Below are 8,651 nucleotides of genomic sequence, written 5' to 3'. Positions count from 1 at the left end.
AAAACACACAACCTTCCTATAAGCAAAATCCAGGTAAGGTTGGGTTGGTGCCTTTTTTAAACTCCTGAACTTTTGTCTATAAGCCTCTGGGACTAGTTCAGAAGATTGGAGTATTGCCTGCTTTACAAATTCGTAAGCAGCTGCTTGTTGTACCATGAGACACGAATACACCTGTTGGGCTTTCCCTTGAAGAATATTTTGTAGCAGGAGTGACCACTGGTCTGGTGGCCATTTTAAATTTACAGCTACTTTCTCAAACTGCTGAAAATGCTGGTCTATTTCAGCTTCCTCAAATGGAGGAACTAACCTCACTTCTCTACTGTCCAGAAACCTCTCCTCCTAACCAGCACGTGGGTTTTGGGCTTCTCCCTCTCCTTGCATTAGGGTCAGCTTAAATTTAGCTAGTTATACCTCATTCTTCTGTTCTCTCTCTCTTCCCTTTCTCCTGCCTTACTGCTTCCTTTCTGTCTCTCTTTTTTCCTCTAACTCTTGTTTTCTCAAAGCCAACTTTACTTCCTCTGAAGTTTTCTCCTTTGGAAACCATTCTAATGCAGTTTCTTCAAATACCCCCTTTCCTACATAGGGTTTAACAATTTTTCAAGGAATTCCCTTGTTCATCCCAGTTCTTACTGTAAGAAGTTTTAACTTGCCAACTATAACCATAAGTTCTGACTTTTTAGCCATTTTCCAATTAACCACTGAAGGGTTCGCTATGAACTGGTCAATGTTCATAGTTGCTGGTTTTTCTGCTGGTGATTTATACCCTCACTGTTCATTGTTAATTTCAAGCTGGAGGTTGAGTCAAACTCAGACGACTGATAACTAAGCACAAATCAATCACCCCTAAAGCTTCCAAATTGGTTTGATCCCAGACAATGACCCCAAATTATGTTACAAGATCAAACCAGCAACCACAAAGAAGGTATATCAAACAGGGGTAAAGATGAACTATAATTTATTAACAAAAATTCACCTTCAAACTTTAATTAAAAAAAACCCTTTTCTAACAATGGCCACTGGTTACTATGCAAATTTCTATAACAGTGTAAAATTAATAAACTCCCCAGCCTAAATATAACATATGTAATTGAGTACAAAGTTATATTTGCAACAGAAAAACTTAGACACAAAACATACAAGACTCACAAAACTTCGATCTCAACCAAAGCAAAGATCATAAACAAAATTCAGTTTGTTCGGTAAACTGAAGACAAAAAGAGAGCACAAAATTCAAAGTTGTCTTCTTGTGTTGCCTGCAGAGAGACTGGCTTGGTCCAGATCCTTTTGGCTGCCTTCAGAATGTTCATCCCCTTTTGAAATCCCAACATTCTAAACTGTCTTCCAGGCAATGGCTCATGCTCTGGGCCTTCTTCCATTCAATAGCACCCCCAGTGGTCGTTTATCATCCAAGTCCAGAAATTTTTAGATTATTTTCTGCACATGCTCAGTCCGTCTCCCACTCTCTCAGCAGTCCATCTTCACCTTGGCTCTCTGAGGCAAACTGTCACTTTTTAACATAAGGCCACACAACACGGGAGGCGTGGCAAGATGGCGTAGAGTCTAGACGTGCAATATCGACCTCTCTGGCCAGACTTTTAAATACCTGTTTTATAACTCTTTCTTTTCAAGTGTAAACCTTTTTAAATTTTAGTTTAAAGTATTAAGGAATTATTATGGCCACTAATGGTAAAAAGACTAAACCTCAAGTTCATAAAAAGTTAGATTTTCAAAGAGCTGAAGATTTGGGGCCTAGACGACTTGATACAGCCCCAGGCTCAATCTCTTCATTGTCTAAACCCCAAAGATTGCCTGTGGGGGCTGAAAAAAAACCTATTACTCACCAAATGAAGGATGGCGCTGGAATTACCCATTCTTCAGAAGAAGGTGCCTGTTCCCAAGAAGTGGACCCTGATTTGGAAAGCCTTTCAATTTCAATGGAGGGAGTACACAGGAAGGCGACTCCATTGTTGGAAATGCATCAGGTAGCATTTCAATCTGAAGAAATTGTTTTTCTTTGTGAATTGATGAAAAAAAAATGAGATAAGGAGGGAGACCTCTGGCGACTCCCTGAGGAAGTCGGAGTGCCGTCACTGGGAGTCCATACCCACAATAAAACTTTTAAAATGCCTTCTGTTGCGTTGCAACAGGAGCTGCAGTTACCTTGTTCTGGCACTATGTCAGAGAGAGCAGAGCTGAGCTTTACTGAATCACAGTGTATGCAATTAAATGAAGTTATTCAAGCTGTTATAAAACCTTTGTTGACATCGCAAATGAATGAAATGGCTCAAATGAATGGTGGTATAAGATCAGAATTAAATATGGTTAAGACACGTGTGGATCCAGTTATGAAGAATTAAAAAAATTTCAGACTGCTTTTTTGGATTGTAAACAACAAGTGACTTCTAACACAGAAAAAGTGTTGAAGGTAGAAAAATAAATCATAGAATTAGGAGAACGTGAGAAGGAGCTAGAAAGAAAAATAGATTATTTGGAGAATCAAAGCAGAAGGAATAATGTGAAATTTTTTATTTATTTCTTTAAAGACTGGATTCCGCAAATATTAGGGCAAGAATTTTTTTCTGGGGGATTGGTACTGGAAACAGCCCATAGAGCGTTAAAAACACCCTCAGCTGGTCAACCACTGAGACTGGTAATAATTCGATGTTTGTGTTATTTGAGCAGAGAAGCAATACTTCGACTTGCAGTACAAAATGCGAGACGAGAAACCCCATTATTGATTCAGAATAGCAGAGTATTTTTTTATCCTAATTTGAGTCAAGAGGTCATTCAACGTCAACCTCAATCAATCCAGTTAAAGAAGTTTTGTGGCATAAAGGTTACAAGTCTACTTTTTATTACTCTGCACTGTTGAAGGTGTTTTATGGAGACTATCAATTTTGGTTTTTTGAAACTGACCGTGAAGCAATGATTTTTGCTGATTCATTGCCAGATATAAGAGGACAAAGACGTAGTCCACCATTATCTCCTAAATAAAAATCTGGTTGCTTTGGAAATGGAAGAAATGGCAGAAATTGGAAAAAGGGGAATGGAAAGAGTCTACCTCCTTCTGAAATGGGATCTTCGAGATTGGAATCTTCTGGATGAAAAGAAGAATTTTCTTAATCTATTTTTTCTTTTGTAATTGTGATATTTTGATGTTACTGACTGTTTGGTTGGGGAGGGAGAGATGTGCACTAAGTTCTTTACTAGTCATCAGCCACTGGTGGGTGACCCACACTCAATTTTTGTTTAGGGGATTTCTACCTTTTGGTAGTTTATTTTTTTGAGGCGATTTTCTTTTTTTAAAATTTTTTTTTAGTTTATAATTTGTGATTTTTTCATTGGAGGGCCTATATACATTGATTTGAGTTTTTATATAAGGATATTATTGGTATTTAGTAATAAAAGTAGGTATGTCAATGTTGAGATTTGCTACTTCTAATGTTCGAGGATTAAACAGTCCGATTAAATGTAATCGAGTCTTGGTGTATATTAAGAAAATGAAAATTGATATTGCCTTTTTACAAGAAACACATTTGAATGTGAAGTAAAGCATGAAATTAAAAAGATACTGGGTTGGGCATGTATATTGTTCTTCATTTAATTCTAGAGCTAAAGGTGTAGCAATTTTGATAAATAAAATTTATCATTTGAATTATAATCAATGGAGGAAAAGGCAGGATGTATTCTTAAATTGAATTGTAATATTTTTAGTGAATTTTGGACTTTACTTAATATTTATACCGCAAATATAAATGATGAAATATTTATTTCAGATACATTTTTAGGTTTGGGTCAGGCTAATGATAATATTTTTAGTTGGTGGTGATTTTAATTGTGTTTTGCAACCTTTATTAGATAAATCTCCAAAGAAAGTTAAAAATTCCAAGATGGCAATTCAGGTCCAAGTGTTGATGAAAGATCTTAATTTAGTAGATATTTGGAGATGCCTTAATCCAACAGAGAAATATTTTTCCTTTTATTCATCTAGACATGAATTGTTTTCAAGGATTGCATTTTTTTTTAGTATCGGCACATTTACAAGAGAAAATACAGCAAGCAGAATATAAAAGTAGGGTGATTTCAAATCATTCTTTGTTTTATTTTACATATGAAACTTCTGATAAAACTCAAATAGATTATCGTTGGAGATTTAACATAATGTTATTAAAAATATGGAATTTATTGATTTTTTTAAAAACAGATTAATTTTTTTGAAAGAAAATTCTAATTCTGTTCAAAGTAAGTTTATGGGATGCTATGAAAGCCTATTTGAGAGGACAAATAATTAGTTATACTTCTAAAATAAAAAAGAATCGATTAAATCAGAGTCTTGAATTAGAGAAACAGATCAATGAGTTAGAAAAGGAATTTCAGAAAGATGCTACAGAAGATCAGAAAATAGAATTATCTAGGCTGAAATTGAAATATAATACTTTGCAATCTTAACAATTTGAATGTGTGATTAATAGAACTAAACAACGGTATTATGAATCGGGAGAGAAAGAACATAAGGTATTGGCATAGCAATTAAAGAAAGAACAGATATCACGGACTATTAATGCTGTTAGACGGAATTCTCTTATTACTTATAAAACTCGTGAGATTAATGATGAATTTTATTCATTTTATAAAAAGTTATATACATCTGAAGTAAAACAAGAAACTGAATCGATTGATCTTTTTGTTATCACAGTTGAATTTACCGATATTAGAGGAGGGAGATATACAGGAGTTAGAAGAACCATTTAATGATTCATATATTAAAATGGCTATGCTGGAAATGCCAAACAGTAAATTGCCTGGTGATGATGGATTTTCGATTGAATTTTATAAAAAAATTTTTATGATGATTTATCTACAGAGTTTGGGAATGTATTATGTCAAGTTGGAGAACATTATGAATTACCTGAGTCCTGTTCTAGTGCTTTACTTACAATAATTCCAAAAAAGAATAGAGATCCTTTGAAAGTAAAGTATCTTCATATTGACCAATTTCATTGTTAAATGTAGATTATAAAATAATAGCTAAAATTTTAGCAAATAGATTGGCTAATTTTTTACCAAAATTGATTCATATTGATCAAGCAGGTTTTATAAAGAATAGATATGCTTCAGATAACATTTTGCGCGTGATTAGTTTGATTAATAGATTTTGACAATCTTTACAAGGTGATATCCTTAGGTGCAGAAAAAGCATTTGATAGAGTTGAATGGAATTTTTTGTTTAAAGTTTTGGAGAAATTTAAGTTTGGTCCTTCTTTTATTGGTTGGATTAGGGCTCTATATAGTATACCGATAGCTAGAGTATTGACGAATGGTTTGATTTCAGAATCTTTTAAGATAACTTGATCAACTCATCAAGGTTGTCCTTTATCACTATCTTTGTTTGCATTAGTGATTGAACCTTTAGCACAATTGATAAGAGAAAATACACAGACACAAAGTATGAAAGTTTTAGATGAGGAGTATAAAATTAATTTATTTGCTGATGATGTATTGGTGTATTTAATAAACCTAGCTCAGTCACTTTTGCATTTGAAGGAATGTCTGATACAATATGGATGTCTTTCTGGATATAAAGTTAATTGGGGAAAAACTGAAACATTACCGGTAAGTGAAGGAGATTATTCAGTTTATAAGAATATTATTAATTTGAAGTGGACTGATCAAATTAAATATCTGGGTATAATTTTGAATGTTAATTAGCAATCTTTATTTAAATTAAATTATCCTCCGTTAATGAAAACATTAAACCTGATTTGATTAAATGGAAATATTTACCTATTAATTTAATGGGAAGGATAATACAATTAAGATGAATATCTTTCCGCGTATATAATATTTGTTTCAATCTATTCCATATTTACTTGATAACATTTTTTATCGAGATTTGAATAAAACAGTTAGGGAGATTTATGGAGGGGAAAATTTTTGAGAGTAGCTTTGAATAAATTAACTTGGATATATGAGTTAGGGGGACTATGTTTACCACATTTTCAAAATTATTATGTGGCAGCCCAACTTAAATTTATTAGTTCATTGATGGATTTTGGTACAGCCTCCTAGTTGGGCTAAAATTGAGATGGCAAGTATTTCTGAATTTGAAATACATCAATTTTTGTTTAAGTGGAATATAAATTTGTTACAACAATATAATGTGTCTATACTAAAACATTTAATGAAGTTATGAATAAAGAAAAATCAAATGATAGGCTCTAGGGGTAAATTATTGGCTTTGACTCCATTGTATAATAATCAACTTATTTCTTTTCCAATACATAATCAAAGTTTATTGCAATGGAGATTTAAAGGTGTGAAAAATTTGGGAGATTGTTTTAAAGAGGGTAAGTTTATATTTTTTAATCAGATGAGGGAAGATTTTGGTATTGATAAGAATTCTTTATTTCTTTATTATCAAATTCGATCTTTAGTAAAATGTATGTTGGGTAGAGATATGATTTCACCTAAAATGACCAAATATGAAGGTACCAGAGAAGGGTTATATTTCATTTATGTATCAAATATTACAGCATGGTATGGATAAAATGGGTTGGGATAGATCTAAAATTAAATGGGAAGTGGATATTGGTTTTATTTTTTCTGAAGATGATTCGTTATGATAGTGTAACTAGATTGATAAATGCACATTATGCAATGATTAATTACAATTTTTAACATCAATAATATTTGACACCTGAAAAAATTTTTAAAATATGGTTTTAATGAATCAGATTTGTGTTTTAGATGTGGTAATTCTGTTGGAACATTTTTTCATGCTGTTTGGTCATGTATACATATACAATCTTTTTGGAAGAAAATTCAATCATTTTTAGAATACCTGTATAAAATTAAAATAGTTTTAGATCCAACGGTATTTTTATTGGGTAGTTTGCAACCTCTAAAAGGTTTGGGATTAGATAAATTCCAGCTTGCTTTTGTATATTTAGCGGAAAAATGTATTGCTAGTACATGGAAAGATACAAATATGATTGATATTAATTGATGGCATAATGAGATGAAATATTGTTTAATAATGGAAAAAATTACATATGTATTACATGATAATTATAATTTTTTTATTAATAAGTGGCTGTTATACTCAGAATATTTATATTTCAATTTATATTGATTAGATTTTAATGTATATTTAATTTTTTCTTTAATATTCTTTCTTTTTTATGGGTCTCCTTAGGAGAGTTGGCTGAAGGGGGGGGTTCTTTACTTTTTTTTCTATATATATAAAAAAGTTCATGTTCATGTTTAATTGCTGCAAATGTCATATATTATTTGTTTTTAGATCAAATAAATAAAGTTTAAAAACATTTATTACTTAGAAGAAAGATCTCTGGATTTTTTGGTTTGTTGCTTTTTGTGATTTTATTTAATACCTGGTTTCGATCTTCCCAAAACTTTCCCACTTTCTCACACACCCAAATTGCATGTACTGTTGTTCCCGTTTCCTTCTTACAGTGAAAACATCTGTTTGATACTTTTGGGTCCCATTTATTTAACTTTTGGGGCATAGTGTATAGCCTGTGTAACCAATTATATTGTATCATGCATAACCTCGTGTTTATTGTATTTCTCATAGTTCCGGAGCATAGCTTTTCCCATGTTTCATTCTTTATCTTTATGTTTAGATCTTGTTCCCATTTTTGTTTGGGTTTACAGCTTGTTTCCTTGTTCTCTTGTACATATTTGTTATAAATCTTTTAATTATCATTTTGTCTGTAATCACATATTCAAATTTGCTTCCTTCTGGTAACCTTAGTCTGCTTCCCAATTTGTCCTTCAAGTAGGTTTTCAGTTGGTGGTATGCAAACATTGTACCATGAGTTATACCATATTTGTCCTTCATTTGTTCAAAAGATACTAATTTATTTCCCGAAAAACAATTTTCTATTCTTTTGATCCCATTTCTCTCCAATTTAAATTAAGCAGATCAACTTGGCAGGGATGTCCACTATCTCCCTCATTGTTCGCATTAGCTACAAAACCACTGGCAGAACTGATAAGAACAGAAAATAAAATAAGAGGGATAAAAATAAAAGAGAAGGAATATAAAATCAGTCTATTTGCAGATGATGTCATAGTATACTTAACAGAACAAGAAATATCAATAAAATAATTACATAAGAAATTGAAGGAATATCGAGAAATATCGGGGTACAAGATAAACGCAAATAAAGGTGAAGCAATGCCAATGAATAATGCAGATTTCACAAAGTTTAAGAAAGAATCACCATTTAGATGGCAAACACAAGCAATCCGATACCAAGGTATACAACTAGATAATCATCTAGGCTATCTATACAAACTAAATTATCAGCCATTAATTAAGAAATTACAAGATGACTTAGAACATTGGAAAGACTTACCACTAACACTGATAGGAAGGGTAAATTGCATTAAAATGAATATCTTCCCAAGGATACAATACCTATTTCAATCGTTACCAATTCACCTAACAGAGAAATTCTTCAAGGAGCTAAAGAAAATAATAAGGAAATTCTTATGGAAAGGGGGGAAACCAAGGATAGCCCTAGATAAATTATCAGAATGGTACAAACAAGGGGGTTTACAGCTTCCAAACTTTAAGAAATATTATAGAGCAGCACAATTAAGATACCTATCAGATTTTTATCAAA

This window comes from Narcine bancroftii, chromosome 2 (genome assembly GCF_036971445.1).
Source record: "Narcine bancroftii isolate sNarBan1 chromosome 2, sNarBan1.hap1, whole genome shotgun sequence".
NCBI classification, from domain to species: Eukaryota; Metazoa; Chordata; class Chondrichthyes; order Torpediniformes; family Narcinidae; genus Narcine; species Narcine bancroftii.
The sequence above is the reverse complement of the archived record's forward strand: the minus strand, read 5'-3'. Positions refer to the sequence as shown.